Below are 24,348 nucleotides of genomic sequence, written 5' to 3'. Positions count from 1 at the left end.
TCTCGAATGACACTTATGCAGCTCCTTTAATGAGTTTCTCGCCGGGTCGATGGCGCTGGTTTCCGGTTCTCCTTGTTCTCCTTGTTCACCTTCAGATGTTTAACTACCGGACGTAACGGATAACGTGACACAAACGGGCGAGTCGTTAGCAGACGGACACGCTGTAAAGCTCAATCAATGTGAGAAATTCTAAATATTTGGTCAACAATATTTGGATATTTGGTCTAAATCTTTGGAGAAATTGACTCACGTAACATTTCTTTTTATGTTTGGGGAACGTTAAATGCTATAACTTTTCAACAACAGCCAAATAAAACCACACTTTTTTTTATTTAGGTTGACTTTTTTATTTAGGTTGACTTTTTTATTTAGCTTGACTTTTTTATTTAGGTTGATTTTTTTTTTTTTTTATTGATTTTTTTTATTTAGTTTGACTTTTTTATTTAGGTTGACTTTTTTATTTAGCTTGACTTTTTTATTTAGCTTGACTTTTTTATTTAGGTTGATTTTTTTTATTTTTTATTGATTTTTTTTTATTTTGTTTGACTTTTTTATTTAGTTTGACTTACTTTTTTATTTAGGCTGACTTACTTTTTTATTTAGGCTGACTTACTTTTTTATTTAGCTTGGCTTTTTTATTTAGGCTGACTTACTTTTTTATTTAGGCTGACTTACTTTTTTATTTAGCTTGGCTTTTTTATTTAGGCTGACTTACTTTTTATTTAGCTTGACTTTTTTATTTAGGCTGACTTACTTTTTATTTAGCTTGACTTTTTATTTAGGCTGACTTACTTTTTTATTTAGCTTGGCTTTTTTATTTAGGCTGACTTACTTTTTATTTAGCTTGACTTTTTATTTAGGCTGACTTACTTTTTTATTTAGCTTGGCTTTTTTATTTAGGCTGACTTACTTTTTTATTTAGGCTGACTTACTTTTTTATTTAGGCTGACTTACTTTTTATTTAGCTTGACTTTTTATTTAGGCTGACTTACTTTTTTATTTAGCTTGGCTTTTTTATTTAGGCTGACTTACTTTTTTATTTAGGCTGACTTACTTTTTATTTAGCTTGACTTTTTTATTTAGGTTGACTTACTTTTTTATTTAGGCTGACTTACTTTTTTATTTAGTTTGACTTACTTTTTTATTTAGGCTGACTTACTTTTTTATTTAGTTTGACTTTTTTATTTGGTTTGACTTTTTTATTTAGTTTGACTTTTTTATTTAGTTTGACTTTTTTATTTAGCTTGACTTTTTTATTTAGTTTGACTTTTTTATTTAGTTTGACTTTTTTATTTAGTTTGACTTTTTTATTTAGCTTGACTTTTTTATTTAGGCTGACTTACTTTTTTATTTAGCTTGACTTTTTTATTTAGGTTGATTTTTTTTTATTTAGTTTGACTTTTTTATTTAGTTTGACTTACTTTTTTATTTAGCTTGACTTTTTTATTTAGTTTGACTTACTTTTTTATTTAGGCTGACTTACTTTTTTATTTAGGCTGACTTACTTTTTTATTTAGTTTGACTTTTTTATTTAGTTTGACTTTTTTATTTAGTTTGACTTTTTTATTTAGGCTGACTTACTTTTTTATTTAGCTTGACTTTTTTATTTAGTTTGACTTTTTTATTTAGTTTGACTTTTTTATTTAGGCTGACTTACTTTTTTATTTAGCTTGACTTACTTTTTTATTTAGGCTGACTTACTTTTTTATTTAGGCTGACTTACTTTTTATTTAGCTTGACTTTTTTATTTAGGCTGACTTACTTTTTTATTTAGCTTGGCTTTTTTATTTAGGCTGACTTACTTTTTTATTTAGCTTGGCTTTTTTATTTAGGCTGACTTACTTTTTTATTTAGGCTGACTTACTTTTTATTTAGCTTGACTTTTTTATTTAGGTTGACTTTTTATTTAGTTTGACTTACTTTTTTATTTAGGCTGACTTACTTTTTTATTTAGTTTGACTTTTTTATTTGGTTTGACTTTTTTATTTAGCTTGACTTTTTTATTTAGTTTGACTTTTTTATTTAGTTTGACTTTTTTATTTAGTTTGACTTTTTTATTTAGCTTGACTTTTTTATTTAGTTTGACTTTTTTATTTAGGTTGATTTTTTTTATTTAGTTTGACTTTTTTATTTAGTTTGACTTACTTTTTTATTTAGCTTGACTTTTTTATTTAGGCTGACTTACTTTTTTATTTAGCTTGACTTTTTTATTTAGGTTGACTTTTTTATTTAGGCTGACTTACTTTTTTATTTAGCTTGACTTTTTTATTTAGGTTGACTTTTTTATTTAGGTTGATTTTTTTTATTTAGTTTGACTTTTTTATTTAGTTTGACTTACTTTTTTATTTAGCTTGACTTTTTTTATTTAGGTTGACTTACTTTTTTATTTAGTTTGACTTTTTTAATTAGTTTGACTTACTTTTTTATTTAGGCTGACTTACTTTTTTATTTAGGCTGACTTACTTTTTTATTTAGGCTGACTTACTTTTTTATTTAGTTTGACTTTTTTATTTAGTTTGACTTTTTTATTTAGTTTGACTTTTTTATTTAGTTTGACTTTTTTATTTAGGCTGACTTACTTTTTTATTTAGTTTGACTTTTTTATTTAGTTTGACTTTTTTATTTAGTTTGACTTTTTTATTTAGTTTGACTTTTTTATTTAGGCTGACTTACTTTTTTATTTAGCTTGACTTTTTTTATTTAGTTTGACTTTTTATATATTTTATATATTTGTTATTTATCCTTCTATAAATTGTAACGATTCATATTTTGTGGCAGTGCGATTTTCCCTGTTGAGTTTTCTGTGCTATAAAAACCGAAGCGGCTCAAATAAGGCTAAAAACGACAGCTTCAGTTGTGGATGTGAAATGATCAACGAGAAAACTGATTTAGCTTTTTCCCCCTGTTTTTTTTCACCGTACAAAGAAATTGGCTCATTTTGATTAAAAACAATATAACAAAAAAGATATTGTTTTGTCAAAATGAGCGTAAAAAATGACAGAACTTTCTTTACGTTTCCAGTTTTCTAGTTCTGGTGAAGCTGATGAAGATTATTCCAGATTCCTAGTGGATTTACGATACTTTTGACAACTCATTTTGACACAACTTTTACCTCAGGAAGTGTGTTTAGTGGAGTAATATGAGCAGAAAAAGAAGACTAAAGGACAAAACCCAGACGAGCACTGAAAGAAAATCAAGTGAATGCCTCAATATTAAGCAACTTAATAAAACAAAACCAGCACCGACTCAATGAATGTTACATTCAAATGAAATCATGGAGCAGACGACAGGTCAGAATGATGTAAGTTTGATTTATGTTTTTTATCTCTGTAATTATGCACTGCGTCCACATGAAGCATAAACTGGCACAACGTCTTCTCTGTCAGCATAAATAATACAAAAGTGAATTATTATTGTTCTTCTTTTCTTCAGAAAGTGGTGCCATTATTCAACCCCAAAGACGTGATTGTTGTGAACTGAAAGGACATGAAGCCATAAGTTTAATGTGGAACATTTGTGCCGCTGATTCAAACAAATAATAAACTAATAAATAACGTTTAAATACTAAGGTCCAACATTTGTGGATTTTCTGTTTTCAATACATTTCATACATCTGAGACGATGTACAATGTGAAAACAACCAAACCAGCACTAAACCAGGACTAAACCAGGACTAAACCAGGACTAAACAAGGCCTAAACCAGGCCTAAACCAGGACTAAACCAGGACTAAACCAGGACTAAACTAGGACTAAACAAGGCCTAAACCAGGACTAAACCAGGACTAAACTAGGACTAAACAAGGCCTAAACCAGGACTAAACCAGGACTAAACCAGAGACTAAACCAGGACTAAACCAGAGACTAAAACAGGACTACACCAAAGACTAAACCAGGTCTAAACAGGGACTAAACCAGGTCTAAACCAGGTCTAAACAGGATCTAAACCAGGTCTAAACAGGGTCGAAACCAGGTCTAAACCAGCTCTAAACCAGGTCTAAACCAGGTCTAAAGCAGGTCTGAACAGGGTCTAAAGCAGGTCTAAACCAGCTCTAAACCAGGTCCAAACCAGGTCTGAATCAGGTCTAAAGCAGGTCTAAACCAGCTCCAAACCAGGTCTAAATCAGGTCCAAACAGGGTCTAAAGCTGGTCTAAACCAGGTCTAAACCAGCTCTAAACCAGGTTTAAAGCAGGTCTAAAGCAGGTCTAAACAGGGACTAAAGCAGGACTAAAGCAGGTCTAAAGCAGGTCTAAAGCAGGTCTAAACACGGACTAAAGCAGGACTAAAGCAGGTCTAAAGCAGGTCTAAACCAGGTCTAAAGCAGGTCTAAAGCAGGTCTAAACCAGGTCTAAACAGGGACTATAGCAGGTCTAAACAGGGACTAAAGCAGGACTAAAGCAGGTCTAAAGCAGGTCTAAAGCAGGTCTAAACACGGACTAAAGCAGGTCTAAACCAGGTACTAAAGCAGGTCTAAAGCAGGTCTAAAGCAGGTCTAAACCAGGTCTAAACAGGGACTAAACCAGCTCTAAACCAGGTCTAAACAGGGACTAAACCAGCTCTAAACCAGGTCTAAACAGGGACTAAAGCAGGTCTAAAGCAGGACTAAACAGTGGCGTTGGTCTTTGTGTTTGTGGTATGCGTCTCCTGGTGATGTGACCCTCTTGAGCAGCGAACCATCAGGGGCCACACTAAAGTCATTATCACAGAACCAAACCTGATTTTCTATTTCTGCAGCAGCGTTCGCTCCGAGCTCTGGTCCAGATTTGATTTGTGGAGATGACAGGAGCTGCTCGGACGGATCAAACCAGCCGCTTTTCTTATGGCATCAAGATTTACTGAGGCTGTGGCTTTTTATTAAACAAATGGTGAAACGTGATCTACAATAAGAAGCTAAAAATAGAATAAAAGATGCAGGTTTCTGGTGACGATCTGCAACCTGCTCGTCACTATGAAGACGTGCTTTCTTATGTTATGTCTTTGCCTAAATATTCCACAGTATGGCATTAAAAAGACACATTAAAGATGACTCAAATATGCATGAATCACTCTAAATACAGTTTGACAGAGTTGATTTAGCATTATATCTTTCTCCCCTGTAATTGAGAAAGATATAGTGAAACAAAGTCACAGTAATCAGTAATTTTTATTTAATTATTTTATTGAACTGCTTCTATTTCTTTTATTTTATGTATTTTATCTATTTGATTTATTTATTTATTGAATTTATTGCATGTGTTTTATTTATTGTATTTATTGCATTTATTTTATTTTATTATATTTATTTATTGTATTTTTTATGTATTGTATGTATTGTATTTATTGTATTTATTTATTTATTTGTTTTTATTCATTTTTATTTAATTTATTCTATTTATTTTATTTATAGTATTTATTTTATTTTTACAGTCTATATTTGATCCATTTTTCTATTAAGAGACTTTGTTTTGGTACACAAACTGTATTTTTAACCATTTTGAACATGTTTACATTTAAAAGCCTGTCCAGAAGTGAAAAGTACTCAAACTTTGCCACTCTGTACATTACATTTTTATGCAAATTTACTCTATTCAGTTGTATTTGAACTTGCTACAAAAATCTTTAAAAATCCAAAACAAATTGGAAAGAAAATATCACAATATCCTCCACAAAAATGCTTGTTATTTGCAGCTGTACTTCCTCTCTTCATTCTCTCATCTTGAGTTTCAGATCTTAGAATAGCAACAACCAAAGAGTCTATTTGGGCTCGGCATGGATCTGTTGTTGAAGCGTTCTCCTCCACCAGAAATACTCTCAGACGACACTGAATCCATTTGTTTGGGCATTACTTATTTATGTGCCGCGCGCCGTTTTGTGGCTCGAATATCCCTCGCAGAAAATATCTAAAACGAGCCATTTGTGAGTAATAACGGCAAACGCACAAGTGAAACACACAGATAATCTAATTAAGCGGGCTAATTGCACACGTTCATTTATAGGTGAGTGTAGTTTCCTCTGCGACCTTTAGAGGGAGCCACAGTCAACGCAACATTAACAGCAACTCACCAGTGTTTGCAAAAAGGACATTGTGATCCTTTTATTTCAGTATAATGGGGAAATAAATTATATTATATTATATTTTAGTCCTGATGAACTGGTTTGGCCCTGTTCTAGTCCTGGTTTAGTCCTGATCTGGTTCAGGTTTAGTTTCTGGTTAATGATGTGGTGAATGTGCAAGTCACTAAAACGTAATTAACACAATTATATTTCAGATTTCACTAAACATTTTGCCTATTTGTCCCCAGTTTGAACCATTTTTGTAAAGTTTATTATTGTACTTCCTGGTTGGACATGGGCAGCGAATGTGACACGCGTAGTAGAGGTAATTCCACAACTGTTACCTAGCAACCATACTGTAAACAAGAGCAACAATCCATACAAATTACACATTAGTTTTAATTTGACACACAATGATATCATACAACATGTTCACTTAGTCAAATGATTGTTTACACTGTCGGAAAAGTACGTCAGTTAAGTGTGAATCGTGGTGTTTTCAACGGCACGTCGCACGTTGATGACATCACAGAGAGATTCTGTTTTAGAACTCAGCGCTACTTCCTGTCATTTTAAACTTTGATTACAACATGTTTACTTGGTACAACATGTTTACTTGGTCAAATTATCTTTTACACTGTCGGAAGTTAAGTGTGAATTGTTAAGTGTGTTTTCAACGGCACGTCGCACGTTGATGACATCACAGAGAGATTCTGTTTTAGAACTCAGCGCTACTTCCTGTCATTTTAAACTTTGATTACAACATGTTTACTTGGTCAAATTATCTTTTACACTGTCGTAAGTTAAGTGGGAATCGTTAAGTGTGTTTTCAACGGCACGTCGCACATTGATGACATCACAGAGAGATACTGCTTGAGAACTCAGCGCTACTTCCTGTCATTTTAAACTTTGATTTTTCAAACTTTCTTCACAAACCATCCTACCAAACCAAGTCAATAGAAACAGAACAGAAGAACCTTCGTATGGACTTTAACTGCACAGTGTAACCATGGAAACCAAGCTCATAACCAAAGAAACGAGCTGTGGTTCGGGCAATCGACTGGCTTTATCCACACATACTGTGTTAGATCAAAAATACAGGCAATTATCATTATACTCATTATTTCACGTTGCCATTGATTCTTTTTCCACGCTTTATTGGTTAATAAAGCGTAGTTATTATAAAGTTTTACCCAAAAGCGTTCCGTCTCCTCCGGCAAGTAAGAAACAAATTGAAATCAGTCTAATAATATAGGTCGCATAAATAAAACTGAAAAAAAAAAACGGATAGAAAAACAACTGAAACGCAGATCGATATTCTGTCATTTTCGCCGCGCTCTATAACTTCCCATCGCTCGCATTGATACGGCGAAATGCAATTGAATCAGTGGAACTGGGCTCGTTCGTCACGCCCGGAGCAGCGGATGACAGGGCCCACAAATAAAGCCGGTCCTGGATGTGTTAACCACCTGAGACGGAGAGCTTTATGGAGCTGGCCCTGGCCCGCTGCCACAACCTCAAAACCCAATGCAACACAATCCATTTATATCATTCAAAACTCAATTTCTCTGCAGGACGGGAGCCAGCAGAAACGCACGCCGCTCATATCCAAACTAATGAATTGGACGGATCAAGCGCAGGCCTCGCTGTGAATGACGTCTCCGGGACGGGGCCGACCGCGGTTTGGTCTCGGGGTGGCGCGTTCGCTTCGCCAAAATGACGCCCGAGTGTAAAGGAAATGCATTGTAATGATATTGGAGCGGGAGAACAATGAGCGCAGAGCAATTAACGTTTCAGAGTATTACATGGATTGAATCGTCGAGAGTGTCAGAAGGAATAGGTCGCGTTGATCGAAACTTGGACTAAGCAAGGATTTACCGCGGAATTAACTTAACATGGATAACATCAGAACTAGAACGAGGCCAAACCAGGATTGAAATGGGCTCAATTTAGAACCAAAGAATAATAATAAGTGTGAACAAAACCCTCATTTCAGATGGAAGGGAACGGAAGATTGACTCTTTTTCAACTTAAAATCCACAAATATTGACCCTTATCATTATTTGTTGGGGATTGGCTTCACTAACTTGTCATATTAACCTCACTATGTGTTTTGGGACTGTCGTGTTGTACAAAAATACTGGACGGAACTTGAAAATAGTTTTCAGCACCACCGTCTAGGGCTGTGTTCAAAATATCGATACGGCAATATATCGTCACGGACTCCGTATCGATACGTATCAATACGAAGTCCGTGACAATATATTGTCGAGTCACAGTATCGATATATTTTCAATCTAGAAAAAAACATTTTTTATTTTTATTTTTTAGATGTTTGTGGCCCGTAGGCTTTAAATGAGGTGGAATAGTACTTTTAGTACTTTTGATCTGCTGTTAGGGCTGTGCTCCTCTGGGCCGAGGTGAGAAGGAGCTGTGGACCTGCTCAGAAGCTGTTCTGTGCAGAAGATGCTGCTGCAGCAGGTTCAGACCATGAAACATGCAATACTTTACTAAAATGTGCTCCTTATAGTTCTATTTGGATCAGTTGGTTGGATGTATGAAGTTATTAGAGCAGAATGGATTCATCAATAAGTGCTTTGTGGATAAACATGAAATTTCATACATTTTCTCATTCAGAGTAAAAACATTACCCATTTGGTACATTTTTAAGACCCTTTTTTCAAAAATGTATCGGATACGTATCGTAATGAGGGAATTGTATCGGAATATACAAGTATCGGGATGAGCTGGGGATCTTGGCAATCCCTACTGTACTTGGGCTCGAAACCTCCCCCGTGGACACAGTGGATGATACCTTTGAACCGCCCTCACACAAAACCGACTCAAACCGCTCCGACGATTAAGGACCGGACTAATATCAGAACAGATAACTTCAGAATCTAACGTAAAAATTTTTTTTTTTTAAAAAAGACAATGGACAAAACTGGACAATCATTCTGAACTTAATACGCTCTATTTATTTTATTTTATTTATGATGCCACTCCCTTATTTTCTACTTTTACTCATTTACTTGCCTCATGTTGTGTTTCCCCCCCTCTTTCTGTTGTTGTTTTTGTTGTTGTTGTTTTTGTTGAGCTATGTTCTAACGGAATATAAAATAGCAAAAAAATAACTCTTTTTCTCACATCTTTAGGCTTCAATCTCTGAAGCTCGAGTGCAATACAGAATATAAATACAGAAAACCTTGAACTTTGTGCCAGTTTTTGTTTCATTTGGAACATGGTGAATACTCACAGATATGACACATAAACCGGGACAAAACATCTGCTTTTTCAACAATTCAACAGCAAAATCCATCACATTCCGACCCGTGCTGCTCAATGTAGATATTTTAAAGCATTACGATGTCACATGAACACAACGTACATCAGGATGCAGCTAAATATTCTTTTAACGGGTTTTAGATGGTCTTTAAATGGATATTACCACAAAGCAAGTTGTTCAGCGCCTGGTTTAATCCTCTCGACAAAAACAACAAAACAATAAAACATTAGAATTCTACTGCATTATACTCCAACCTGTAGCATACTATACCTTTTCCTCAATATTCAAAGTATATTCCAGACAATACTCAGTGACTGGACTCTCTGACCCGTGTGCAAACAAGATGATCATAAACAGACATTTTTACAACGCCAATAAACGGGGCCCGCGCCGCATCAGGGGGCCGTATCTCTTTAAATTACACAGAGTAGATTTGGGCTAATATTTGAACTGGGAGTACTTTGTGTCAGTTCGTCATGTTTGCAGTAGATATACACGGCCAGAGCAGACAGAGTGAAGGTAGCGACAGGTGCGATCGCAGTCGAATCCTGTTCACGATAGACAATCTGAATATGTTCGAGCGCTTGCTGCAGGTTTTTATGGTAATTTAAGATATTTTAAACAATGGAGATGTCTAGATTATTGGGTTCATCGATAATAGTGATTATTCAAGTCACAATAGTAATCGTGGCAATTTTAGAAGCAAAATTAAGTATTTTCTGTAAAAAATACAGCAAAAACCTATTTTTATCAGGCTGTTTTTATCAAATTTGACTTTCTTTTGTTTTTCAGAAGGTTTCATTTCCTAAAGTCGGTCACAAACTTGAGGAATAGTAACATTTCAGAGCAGGTAATGAACGAAAATGAAAGATTGAACTGTTGTTTGCCTCGATAATTGTGAATAATCGTTAAATTGTGATGTTTTTTCCTCACAATAATAATAATAACTCGTAAATGTTATATCGTGACATCCTTGTTAAACAACATGGGATTCTCATACTATTAAAGTGGACAGTTTTATTCAAATCTACATCTACATTTTTGAAGAAACCAGTTTGTTTAGTACCACAAAACAACGCTGTATCTGTGGTCTTCAGTAAACTCAACATAGCTTTTTTTGCAACAATATTCAACAATATTCAGACAATATTTGTAAATGTCTTCAAGATTCACATAGAACGTGACTGGACCATAAAACCAACCACAAAAGTGCAGAAATGTCACTTTATACATCCTTGTTTAGAAGATTACACTGGATTTCTCTCTCTTTATGAGCTCATTATGTAATAGTTTTAATCATGAGACAGACTCGATATTCAGAGTCATCACAATTCATTCATGACAGTTCAGGATTTGCTCAGATTCCATTGAGCAACTGAGAATTCATCAATTTTTCCTATTACACTCCAGATTCTGCACCTTTTTCATACGTTTAACTCTTCGAAATGTGTTTGTTCTGTCGCCGTAGCTCAAGTCGTGCTCATGAGTTTAGAAAAAAGAGCAAAAAACACATATAATTTCAGACTTTACACAGATCTGCACGTTTTTTTTTACATTTTTGAACAGTTTAGATCATTTTCATGGACTTTGAGGAAGTATTTACCAGGAAAAAACAGTTTTATATTCCAAAGTGTCTGGGGCATGTGCAGTTTGAAACACGGTGCCTCTTCCCCCTCTTCTTTTTTAAAACTGTAAAATAGCTTTCATAGTTATAATCTAGTTATTACAACCATATTTTTACCCTTTAGCAGTACGTAACTGTCATTGTCTTGTTAAATAAGTAAAGGAAATAAAAATAAAATAGGGACGGGTTCCAAATCAAGCAATGACATAGGTAGAGACAAAACACGACCACCATTTTGTGCCTGAGAACCATTATTTATTCACAATAAAGGGGCAAAAATGACAACAACTTTTCACAAAATGGCACTTTCCACCTTCCTTTGTCCCAATGTAACTGATGATAACGTCCCAAACTCACTTCAGACACTGAGGAAACGGCTCTTTTTATTTATGGTAAAAACTCTCTTTTCAACTCAAAGTCAAATAACTGTTTCTTTAGTTCCATGTGATCATAAAGCTGTTCGGAAAAGGTCACATATTGTCCTATTTTTTGACCTTCGCACAAGTCATAAGAAATTACACAAATAAATGAATAAAAAGAGCTAAAGACTGAAACGTTAAGTGTTCAGTTTACATAGTTTGTGTATTAATCTTAAATTGACCTATTGAACCGCTGTTTCCCCCAAAACATTTACATCAAGTTCAGTGATGGAAAGTAACAAAGTACAAAAGTAAAAGTACTTAAAGGTTTAAGGCATCTGCACTTTGCTTCAGTCATTTTTACAGTGGAAACCTTTTACTTTTACAGTACCTCACTACAATTAAGAGAAAGTATCGGTACTTTCTACTCCACTACATGTTTGACCCCGATAAATGGTTTGAGGGGTTAATTTTTCAGAACATTCACATAGATATTGTGCACAAATGTTATGAATTTAAGCCAAAATTCACTAGAAATTGTTGAAAATGTATTGATTCTTTTTCAAAATTGCCACATTTAACACTTCAACACGGACACTCCAATACAGTCACTTACCGTATTTTCCGGACTATAAGTCACACCTTTTTTCCATAGTTTTGGCCGGGGTGCGACTTATACTTATATTTATACTTGTATACTTATACTCCAGAGTGACTTATATGTGATATTATTTGTTATTTTCACACTTGCAACCGCATTTCATACTCCAGTGCGACTTTTTTCTTCACTATTATGCATTCTTTGGCTCCGGTGCGACTTATACTCCGGAAAATACGGCAAACAGCTCTTTGCATGAGCCACAGATACTTTCTACTGAAGTATTTCATGTTCATCTTCCACCACTGCTTCAGCTTTCCCAGAGTACGTTGCTTTGCTCTCCGCCGTACGGTCGCCTTGACTGACTTATATTTTTATCCAACCAGACAATCCGGTTACGCGCAGACGACGGGAGCAAGGACAAAAGGACGCGGCGACCACAGCCCGTCGGCCCGCGCGCCGCTCCAGTCGGGACGTCCTCTCCGTCCCAGACACAAAGAGGAACTCAATTACCCGGGCGGAGCGTGCCTCGGCGGGAAGATTTACCAGAGATGAGCTCATGGGTGAACCGGCGTTTACCAGTAAGTCCTTGTACCTCGGAGGTGTCTCTCCAGCGCTCATATTAATCTGACGTCACCCGCCGCTGTTGCCACGGTAATGAGGCCGAAGCGGTGCCAAGCGATGAAAACACAAAACTATAAGAGTATTATTAATGCGTGTTTATTAAAGGGTTTGTTAGGGGTTTAGAAGCAGGTTTGTTTAAAGGTTTGGTTGAGGTCGTCTCCATGGTGATGTTGTTGCTTTGGCTGGATCAGAATGTTCCGCAGTGTGTCATTAAACAGAGATATCTCAGAGAAACGCGAGTTAAAGGTTAGACTGGATCTAAACGGCCTATGGTGGAGAATTAAGGTCGATATTAGCCGATACAATTGGCCCAATACATCAAGCTATCTTTAATATAGACGGATCATTTTAATGCCACACTGCGGAGCTTTCCAGGCAAAGCCATAACCTTAAAGTGAGAGCGTTACCCTCCAGAGCAGGTAAAGACATGTGGACGTTTAAAAACACTCACAGAATACAACAAGTGTATTTTGAGAGCTGAATACCTTGATAGATGGATATATATATTTATTTTTTGCATTTTCCTCAACAACAACAATATTTTAACAATGCATCAAACTATTATTATAAATGTATTGGTTGAGTTTCAAGTATCACAAATGAATAGCACAAAAGGGCAGAAATATGACTTTATACCTTCGTTTGGGAGATTAAACTAGACGTTTCATGTCAAGGTCACAGTTTATACACAATATACTCGATATTCTAACTATTATTATCTCAAAACACAACTTCAGGACATTTTAACGATCCAACAACTCACAACTCACTGTACGAGAAAGTCAACAGTGAAGTTACATTTGGACTAAACTGTGGGTTGAACCGAAGCTGATGCATCTTAAAAAACAGTTTTGAGTCCAGTGACATTTTCCATGACTGCATCAGTGAAACCTCCTCCGTCCCGCTCCCTCCTCCGTCCCGCTCCCTCCTCCGTCCCGCTTCCTCCTCCGTCCCGCTCCCTCCTCCGTCCCGCTTCCTCCTCCGTCCCGCTCCCTCCTCTGTCCCGCTCCCCCCTCTGTCCCGCTCCCCCCTCTGTCCCGCTCCCTCCTCCGTCCCACTCCCTCCTCTGTCCCGCTCCCCCCTCTGTCCCGCTCCCTCCTCCGTCCCACTCCCTCCTCCGTGCCGCTCCCCCCTCCGTCCCGCTCCCGTTGCCTCCTCTTTGCAGTGATTTATCCCGCACACTCTCCTTCATAGACTGAACCCTCTGGTCCCGCGCGCCCTCTCCTCGTGAAGGTCACCGCGCCCCGCCCCCGTCCCGCTAACGACCGTCCGGACGGCACACGCTCAATCAATAGCCGCACTAATCAACGGCACCAAAGATTGTTTTCCGCTGATGAGCTGGAGCAGAAGTAAAGACTGGCCCATCGTCTCCATTACAGCGAGCGGGGTTAGACCGAGCGCGTTCACTTCACAGATGTTCGGATGTAATGGCGGGTCCCGGGCCGCGTTTTCCACCGGGAACGCGCCGTGAATCTACTTTTATCATTTCAACTCCTCAGCGATCAGCTTCCAATCATCCTGTGGTTTGGAGCCGAGTTTAGACTTTAGAGGAAGAAATTTGACCCTTTTTTGTCTTCAATTACACTGATTAAACCAATAAAGTCTTCTTAATGTTTACGGAGTTAAGACTGCATGGCATTTTTTAGTTTTGGAAAAGAAAAAGTCAAATATGCATATATTTTTGGCCATATCTTTGGATTCTGAGGTTGTTTCTTTTTATTTCTTATATTTTTTTTTTACAAAACAGAAATAAACACAGAACAAGGAACAAGACAAGACACAAAAAAACGTCCTATTTATAACGTCCTAATCAAGTATAATCAAGTCCATTTGGTTTCAAGTCTGTAAAAATGGTCAATTTTCAAATTTAGTCCGAAAGTAATTTGCTCCGTTATTTAAATGTCGATTATAAAGAAAGTCCAGTCCGTGATCGTAGGTTCAGTGTGTGTCACATTTCCTTTTTTGTGGGATATACACACATAATCCTTCAAATTCAGTCCAAATGCTTCTCTCCACATGTTAAGCAAGAGTCCAGACTTCCCACAGAATGTCTCCACATGCCAAGTTTGCCTATATTATCTTATCTATTTATTCAACAATTACATTATTATCATGACAAATGCAGTAGTTTTGTGGTAGTAGAAGTAGTTCATGTGTAGTAGTCCTGTTAATGTGAGAGGCAGCTTTAGTCGACCAGAGAGATGCTAAAGGCTAAAGACATGCTCTGTGCAGTGGTTATCATCTAAAAGGTCTCCAAATGATTAAGATCTTGTGCATAAACTACACCACTGGAAACGTGTACAACTCCTTTCTGGGGCCAGGAAAGAGTTTTTTAATCTCAATGGGACTTTCCTGGTTAACTAAGATCAATAAATGAAACTAATTCACAGAGAAGTTGTCGTAAACAGCATCGTCACGAGAGAAACACAGAGGAAACTGTCCAGTCGCTGCTAAAAACGGGAGAAAAGTCACATTTTCAAGAGTTTTTGTGTTGCTGAAACCAGTGGACGTTGCTCTGCCCCAATGACTGCAAATATCTCCCTCTGTACGACGCATCAATCTAAAGGTGAACGTTTGGACAGATAGAGCCCCAAAGTGGAGATCAGGCTCATGTTCCACACACGTTTAAAACTGCCGAGCTGAGCATTATACAGCAGCTTATATATCCCCCATGTGTGCTTTACTTGGCCACACTTCTGCTGATGAGGCTAAAACTGGACTAATGTGAAAAACAATAAATAATATAATAATAACCAGGAAACACTATCTGCCAAGTCCAAAGAGACAGGACTCGTTTACGCCAGAGATTCAATCAACTAAGAGCTTCATACTTTCCATTAAACTTCTAGAATTATGGTTTGGGTTTTATGCAAACTCATTGACCACTTCATCAGATAAAATAGTCTGGAGTTTGGTGTATTTTGTGTCAAAAGACGAATTTAAAATGAACATTGTGCATCAGACGTGTTAAAGAAGATATAGTATGTATCTGGTATTTAAGATGAACTATAACTATAACAAACATAGATCATGATTTTACATGTTGTCCATTGTAAATATTGAGCTAAAACGCCGTAGTCATAGAAACAGGTTTGTTGACTTCCTGTTCGAAACTGTCGATCTGATAAGCTCCGCCTCTTCATCGTCACATTGTAAACAAGCAGCGGATCGTCTCATCATCCACGCGCTTTTATTCTGGATTCATGATGTTTTTTAACCTCAACTATGTGACCTCAAGTCTTACATAATTGCATGTCTGTACAGAGCAGTGGGCGGGCATGGGTGGTAGGTGAAAACAGGACTTTTTTGAACATTCAAGCCTTAGTCGCACGACAACACAGGACTATTCAAACTGACAATACCTGCAAAACTGTGACTTAAAAGTATCTAACAACCACTTCACTGTCACAACACTTCCACACGAGTAATGCCAGAATATAACATTACACTTTTACACTTTGTGAGAAGCAACATCTCGATTCGACGATACGATACGACTATTCACAATTACTGACACCGTGACCAAACAGAGCTTAATATTATTTCATTCCCAATGTTTCTATAATTCATTTGTGACCATCTTAGGAATAACACAGTTAATGTGACACAAATTGCAAGATAAAATACGCAGTAACACTTTATAATAACTACACTTACTCCTCCCTTAATAAAGCATGAACAAAGACTTAATTTATACTGAACAAATAGTTTATTAAGAATGATTCAGGCTTAGTAACTACGTCCTAACCTTAATTAAGTAGTTACTAAGCCTGAATTATGCTCAATAAATTATATACCGTATTTTCCGGACTATAAGTCGCACCTTTTTTCATAGTTTTGGCCGTGATATTATGTGTGATATTATTTGTTATTTTCACACTTGCAACCGCATTTCATACGCCAGTGCGACTTATATATGTTTTTTTCTTCTCTAATATGCATTTTTTGGCTGATGCGACTTATACTCCAGTGCGACTTATAGTCCGGAAAATACGGGTAGTCATTATGAGTTAAGTCTTTGTACGTGTTTTATTAAGGCATTTATTAAGATGTAGTTATTATAAAGTGGTACCAAAAAGAGCATGGTTTAAAGTGAATCATCAATATTTTTTTTTTGCTAAAATGTTAAGTCATACGTATATATTCTTTTTACTTCTAACTAGACGAGACGAGTCGAGGAGCAAACCGAGTCTATATCCGTAAAAGTAATAGTCGTTTCCTGTCGATGTCACTAACCAAACATTTCATTTCGGTAACGGGATCTCGTCAGGTAAACAAGCGGCTTTACGAGATGCGTACCGTAAGACCAAATAATCAATTAGCCCTTCGCGTAAACCCGATTAGCGCAGACAGCACGCGGCGGCTAACATCCACAGGCGCTCGTTCATCAGTCATCAACAAATCTAATAAGGCAGGTCCCGTGGGAGGGGCACAAATCCAGTTCAAATCCAGTCCAGACCCAGTTCAGACCCCCCCTGAGGACCCCCACGACGGCGTCTCGGGGCAAATGGCCGCCGCCGGGAGCGATGGGACGGCGCTGATCAAACAGGTCAGCGGGACGGTCGGTCGCATGGAAACGTGAGGTTTACGGCGAGGCTTCCGGTTCAAAGGTCAGAGATGTTTGGCCAATAACGATCATAAACTCGATGGCAATTAAGTCGTGTGACGCGGAGAGAGACGGAGAAGGAAGCGATGCTGACGCAGAGGTGGAAAACAGAGAGCGTAAGACACTTGTAGCGCAGAAAACTCTGATATATAACACTTAAAGCTCTGTCCCAGCCTTTGTTTCACAGTGATTGGACCGATACTGAAAGATAATACGTGCTAAATGTGTAAATGTTTCGTCCAACTGTGTAAATATTAGGGCTGAATGGCTTTAGTCGACCAAAAATTTTATCCGTTTATTTAGATTATAGGGATTTAAATGGGATAACAGCAAAAATGAGAAAGTATTGCGTAAGCTAGATGACGTGTTTGTATTTTTTGGGGGTATTTAAAGCAGAATCAAGTCACGATTCACAAAATGGCTGACTTTATACATAAATACATAGTTTTCTAGTACTTTTTTCTGCAGTAACAGTTGTTTTGTGCATGGATAACGATGCAGTTGTACTTTTCTGATACACTTTGGGTCATATACATAAAGATACTTGGTGGTTTTGAATGTTTTTGCCCCGCCCCCTTTAGTCGACTGCGGCCCTGATAAATCTGTTTCTGTAACATCAAACTGCAGATGGAAATGAGCCCAATCTAGCATATGTATATTTTTTAAAATGCTTATTAATATGCATTTTCCGCCCTTTTTTCTTAAATATTTAAATACATAAAGTCAGTTAGTTTCCCCAAATATCCATCCATCCATCCATCTTCTGCCGCTTTATCCGGGGCCGGGTCGCGGGGGCAGCAGTCTGAGCAGGGACTCCCAGACTTCCTTCTCCCCAGACACTTCCTCTAACTCCTCCGGGGGGATCCCGAGGCGTTCCCAGGCCAGCCGAGAGACATAGTCTCTCCAGCGTGTCCTGGGTCTTCCCCGGGGCCTCTTCCCGGTGGGACATGCCTGAAACACCTCCCGAGGGAGGCGCCCAGGAGGCATCCGGAACAGATGCCCGAGCCACCTCAGCTGGCTCCTCTCGACGTGGAGGAGCAGCGGCTCTACTCCGAGCTCCCCCCGTGTGGCCGAGCTCCTCACCTTATCTCTAAGGGAGCGCCCAGCCACCCGGCGGAGGAAACTCATTTCGACCGCTTGTATCCGCGATCTTGTTCTTTCGGTCACTACCCAAAGCTCATGACCATAGGTGAGGGTAGGAACGTAGACCGACCGGTAAATAGAGAGCTTTGCCTTTCGGCTCAGCTCCCTCTTTACCACAACGGTCCGATGCAGCGACTGCATCACTGCAGCCGCTGCACCGATCCGCCTGTCGATCTCACGCTCCATCCTTCCCTCACTCGTGAACAAGACCCCGAGATACTTGAACTCCTCCACTTGGGGCAAGGACACCCCACCCACCTGGAGAGGGCAAGCCACCTTTTTCCGGTCGAGAACCATGGCCTCGGATTTGGAGGTGCTGATTCTCATCCCAGCCGCTTCACACTCGGCTGCAAACCGTCCCAGTGCATGTTGCAGGTCCGGGTTTGATGGAGCCATCAGGACAACATCGTCTGCAAACAGCAGAGATGAGATCCTGTGGTCCCCAAACCGGACACCCTCCGACCCCTGACTGCGCCTAGAAATTCTGTCCATAAAAATTATGAACAGAACCGGTGACACAGGGCAGCCCTGGCGGAGTCCAACATGCACTGGGAACAGGTCTGACTTACTGCCGGCAATGCGAACACAGCTCCTGCTCCGGTCATACAGGGACCGGACAGCCCTGAGCAAAGGGCCCCGGACCCCGTACTCCCGGAGCACCCCCCAAAGGACACCCCGAGGGACACGGTCAAAAGCCTTCTCCAGATCCACAAAGCACATGTGGACTGGTTGGGCAAACTCCCATGAACCCTCGAGCACCCGATGGAGGGTATAGAGCTGGTCCAGTGTTCCACGACCGGGACGAAAACCACTCTGCTCCTCCTGAATCCGAGGTTCGACTATCGGTCGGATTCTCCTCTCCAGTACCTTGGAATAGACCTTACCCGGGAGGCTGAGGAGTGTGATCCCTCTGTAGTTGGAACACACCCTCCGGTCCCCCTTCTTGAACAGAGGGACCACCACCCCGGTCTGCCAGTCCAGAGGCACGGTCCCCGAACGCCACGCGATGTTGCAGAGACGTGTCAACCAAGACAGTCCTACAACATCCAGATACTTTAGGTACTCAGGGCGGATCTCATCCACCCCCGGAGCCCTGCCACCGAGGAGTTTGCGGACAACCTCAGTGACTTCAGCTTGGGTGATGGATGAGCCAGCCTCCGAGTCCCCGGTCTCTACTTCCTCTTCAGAAGACGTGACTGAGGGATTAAGGAGATCCTCAAAGTATTCCTTCCACCGTCCGACGACATCCCCAGTCGAGGTCAGCAGGCCTCCACCCGCACCGTAAACGGTGTTTGTGAGACACTGCTTCCCCTTCCTGAGGCGCCGGACGGTTTGCCAGAATTTCTTTGGTGCCGACCGATAGTCCTCCTCCATGGCCTCCCCGAACTCCTCCCAGGCCCGGGTTTTTGCCTCTGCGACAGCACGAGCCGCGGCTCGCTTGGCCTGCCGATACCCGTCGATGACCTCCGGAGACCTACAAGCCAGAGTGGCCTGATAGGCCTCCTTCTTTAGTCTGACGGCATCCCTTACTTCCGGTGTCCACCACCGGGTTCGGGGGTTGCCGCCACGACAGGCACCGGAGACCTTGCGACCACAGCTCCGAGCAGCCGCATCAACAATGGAGGCGGAGAACATGGTCCACTCGGACTCAATGTCCCCAGCCTCCCCCGGGACATGGGAGAAGCTCTCCCGGAGGTGCGAGTTGAATACCCTACTGACAGAGGGCTCCACTAGACGTTCCCAACAGACCCTCACAATGCGCTTGGGTCTGCCAAGTCTGTCCGGCTTCCTCCTCCGCCAGCGGATCCAACTCACCACCAGGTGGTGATCGGTTGACAACTCTGCCCCTCTCTTCACCCGAGTGTCCAAGACACGCGGCCGGAGGTCTGATGACACGACAACTAAGTCGATCATTGACCTCCGGCCTAGGGTGTCCTGGTGCCACGTGCACTGATGGACACCCTTGTGCTTGAACATGGTGTTCGTTATGGACAATCCGTGGCTAGCACAGAAGTCCAATAACTGAACACCGCTCGGGTTCAGATCGGGGAAGCCGTTCTTCCCGATCACCCCTCTCCAGGTGTCACTGTCATTGCCCACGTGGGCGTTGAAGTCCCCCAGTAGAACAACGGAGTCCCCGGTCGGTGCACTGTCCAGTACCCCTCCCAAGGACTCCAAGAAGGCCGGGTACTCTGCACTGCTGTTCGGCCCGTAGGCCGCCACAACAGTGAGAGACCTGTCCCCCACCCGAAGGCGGAGGGACGCGACCCTCTCGTTCACCGGGGTAAACTCCAACACGTGGCGGCTGAGCTGAGGGGCTATCAGCAAGCCCACACCAGCCCGCCGCCTCTCCCCGCGGGCAACACCAGAGAAGTGGAGCGTCCAGCCCCTCTCGAGGAGATGGGTTCCAGAGCCCAAACTGTGCGTGGAGGTGAGGCCGACTATATCTAGTCGGTATCGCTCAACCTCCCGCACAAGCTCAGGCTCTTTCCCCCCCAGCGAGGTGACATTCCATGTCCCCAGAGTTAGTCTCTGTGTCCGGAGATCTGGTCGCCGAGGCCCCTGCCGTCGACTGCCGCCCAGATCTCTCTGCACCGGCCCCCTATGGATCCTCCTGCGGGTGGTGGGCCCACGGGAGGGCGGCCCCACGTCGCTCTTTCGGGCTGTGCCCGGCCGGGCCCCGTGGGGTAAGACCCGGCCACCAGGCGCTCGCCATGGAGCACCCATCCCAGGCCTGGCTCCAGGATGGGGCCCCGGTGACGCCGATCCGGGCGACGTGAACTGCCTTGATTGTGTCGTCGTCATAAGAGGCTTCTGAACCGATCTTTGTCTGACCCGTCACCTAGGACCTGTTTGCCTTGGGAGACCCTACCAGGGGCATGAAGCCCCCGACAACATAGCTCCCGGGATCATTCGGGCACTCAAACCCCTCCACCACGTTAAGGTGTCGGCTCAAGGAGGAGTTCCCCAAATATGTTTTACTTTACTCTAATCATTTCTCGGGCCACTACTTTGTACTTCAAGTAGAGTTTTTGATGGAACTGTCGGTGTAATCATGTGATCAAAGTGTCAACTGGAAAAACGTTTTAGTTTAAGTCGCTTCTTCCGTTCTGCCTCACTTGTTTGTGTACATTTGTTTGTGATAAATATGAACATCACAGGATTATTTGCGTTCGTATCAAGGCTAGAGCGGCCTAACTGAGCACGATTCAGATTTTTCGCAAAACGTAAAGATGATTTCAGTTTGATTCCTGATCAAGTCGTTTGATTCTGACGCAAATCGATTGAGAATAAAAGGATTTGACTTGATACCGGTTACATTTATTGTCATTTCTACCTTTACAGCAAGGACCCGCTCACACATTCACACAACGCAGTCACAGTGAGAGAACAAACACCAATATTACAATATATAGAGCGGGAAATAATGAATATGCACGAAAATAAGACATAACCACACGACTGCGACGCATCAGTGTTTGTAAATGCTGCAGATCCGAGTGCAGTGAGAGTGATTCTGTTTTAGACCAAGCTAAATAATGCTCTTTAGTCGCCGCAGCCCTGATCCTGCCAAAGAGAAGAGGCGCTCGAGAGTTTCTGGCAGCGGCAGGTGGAGCACGGACCGGAAAACTGTCGGAAAAATAATAACGTCCCGTGTTTACCCTCTTCAGAGAGACAGGGCTAAATGGACAGAGAGAGAGAGAGAGAAGAGAGGGAGCGCAAGAGAAAAGAGAAAGGCATCGACTTACAGTTTGGGTAAATACGCTGGATTTATGAGAAATACACATAAAAAAGTCAGCTTTGTTGGAATAAATATTGCAAAAGGAGCTTCGAAATAGTTGAAAAACAGTATTATGATAAAGTACTTCCTCATTTTGTTGCTTTTTGTAGTCAGCCCGCTTTATCGCCCCCTGCCACTATATGCAGTTTAACCCAGATGCCCTTCTGATCCACTCTTTCCATGTATTTAGGTTTAGGGCAGGTCTAATTACAAGTCTTGACAAATCCGTCCATGGGTTTCATAATTAGCCTTGATAAGACTCGACATCCTCTACATAAGTGATCGACGGCATGAGCATCGAACGCAGCGTTTACTTATTTATGTCTCTGTATCCATGGTTTCTCAGAGCACTGCTGCCATCGCAATTAAGCAAATAACAGTGTGACGCTGCTGTGACTTTATACCCAAAGCACCTTAACCCGTATTATGAGGAATAAACTATGACCAAAACGTGAGCGTTGAGCAAATAGCAAACAGCTCTTTCCTTTAGAGTGTGTTGAAAGAACTAAGTTGGGTTAAAAATGACTCAAATAATCCGTCAAAACAGGAAGAAATCATGCGGCTTAAAACTTTGAATACAACACAAGAATAAGTGATCAATCCAAAAACAAGAACGGGACAACAAAAGACTTCCACAGCTCGAAACGCGTGATTCAAAGATCAGATCTGTCCAAAACGAGCACACAAACTGATCATTATGTACACTGCTTCTCTCCTCCATGCACCTGCACACGAGCCAGTGAGTTTACATTAAATCCTTACAGTAACATGAAGATCAATTCTGATACTGAATTACGATTAAAGTAATGTGAAATGTATGGAATTTTAATTGAGATTCTGTCATTTGCAGCTTGGGGTAATTGAGAGGTCTAGCGCCAAACTTCTGTCAGTAAAAGCATGCGTTTGGAGCATTTACCCCCATTTTCTGTGTCGTTTACATTCATAAAACCACCGTTACAAGTAGAAATTGAATACAAAACTGCGATCGTTCGACTCAAAACGAAGAGAACCATCTTGATGAGTCGAGAGAGTTCAAGCGCTGCAGTTTTCCCTGATCATCTACAGTTCATAAAACCGATAAAAGAGCACGGCCACCTTGAAATCCCTATTCATGCTGGTGTCAAACGGGCCATGTGAACGCGACCCCTCCGTGTCGCTCCCTTTGTGGCGTTTTATTGTGGCGAGCGACGGGTCAAACTCGCGCGGGGCCCGTGTGAAACGGCAGAGCGGCTCAACGTCCCGGGGCAGAATTTCAATCAATGTCTCCTTGTCCTTTTGGCGCGGCAAATTAGATTGTGCCCGGGCGAACGGAGGAGGACGAGGGGGGGGAAAGAGGGCGACCCCCAGCGCTGACGAGAGAGAGACGCCCGAATGTGACAGGTGCAAAGCAGAGAGCGGAGAGAGGATGGAGGTGAGGGCCCCGGCGATGGGCTTCAGCTCCAACGCGGATAAACAAAACGGAATCGTGATAATTTGGCTGCTTTTTGGAATCATTTGAATGCTATTTAATGCTCTGTGAAAGGTTGAAGTGCACAACGACACGCTAGACAACCCGTTTCAAATAGTTAACGCAATGTGAGTTAAGATTGGATTCATTATTCTTATAGTTTGGCAATTTGGGTCGACAGGTTTTTATGATTTTCCATCTTTATTTGGTGTATTTGTACTGATTTTTGCACCATTCAAGTCGCTATTTGTGTGAAAAGTGGAAAAATCAGTGGAAATCGACAGAAAGTGACATGATACAATCCAAAGTTTATGCAGAATTTACGCAAAGAAACCGTTTTTTTGACCCTCTAAACATTAATTTTACAAAATAAAGGTGCTGTCATTTTATTTGTATTTGTCAAATTTTAAAAAAGATAATGTAGAAGGCAGATTCAACTCACAATTCACTACCAACTCTCAAACAAACTCACTACAAGTCTTGTTATTTTGCCTGTGATCAATCAAAATCTGATCCTGATGTTGAACCATGACACAACATCTCTCATCGGTTTCCACAAACAGCTGCTTTTACAATGCGCTGTTTGGAGTAAAAGCTGTTTCAAAATCAAATATATGTCTTTTAACCTATTTGTGTTGAGAACAGACAAAAAAACACAACATTTTTTACATTCACTGTGTCAAAATAGCATCTGAAATACGCAAAACTCAACATTATACGAACCTCCATTAGTATATATCTTTCTCAGTCCAGCTCTGTCCAAACTGTATGTTAGAGGTATTTGGAAAGAATAGATTTATACATGAAAAAGAGGAATAATCTATGGTTAAAAGGCTTCTTAAGGGCAC

General features: G+C 40.7%; 1 protein-coding gene across 2 annotated transcripts in view; it reads right to left on the bottom strand.

The window, feature by feature from the left end:
- ret (ret proto-oncogene receptor tyrosine kinase) overlaps window positions 1-24,348 on the bottom strand; it is a 63,719-nt gene that overhangs the window by 27,455 nt on the left and 11,916 nt on the right. The gene's annotated exons all lie outside the window — the stretch shown is intronic.

This window comes from Eucyclogobius newberryi, unplaced genomic scaffold (assembly GCF_026437365.1).
Source record: "Eucyclogobius newberryi isolate DKJ021-1_F unplaced genomic scaffold, fEucNew1.0.hap1 SCAF_8, whole genome shotgun sequence".
NCBI classification, from domain to species: Eukaryota; Metazoa; Chordata; class Actinopteri; order Gobiiformes; family Gobiidae; genus Eucyclogobius; species Eucyclogobius newberryi.
This window is presented reverse-complemented; position numbering and strand designations above follow the sequence as displayed.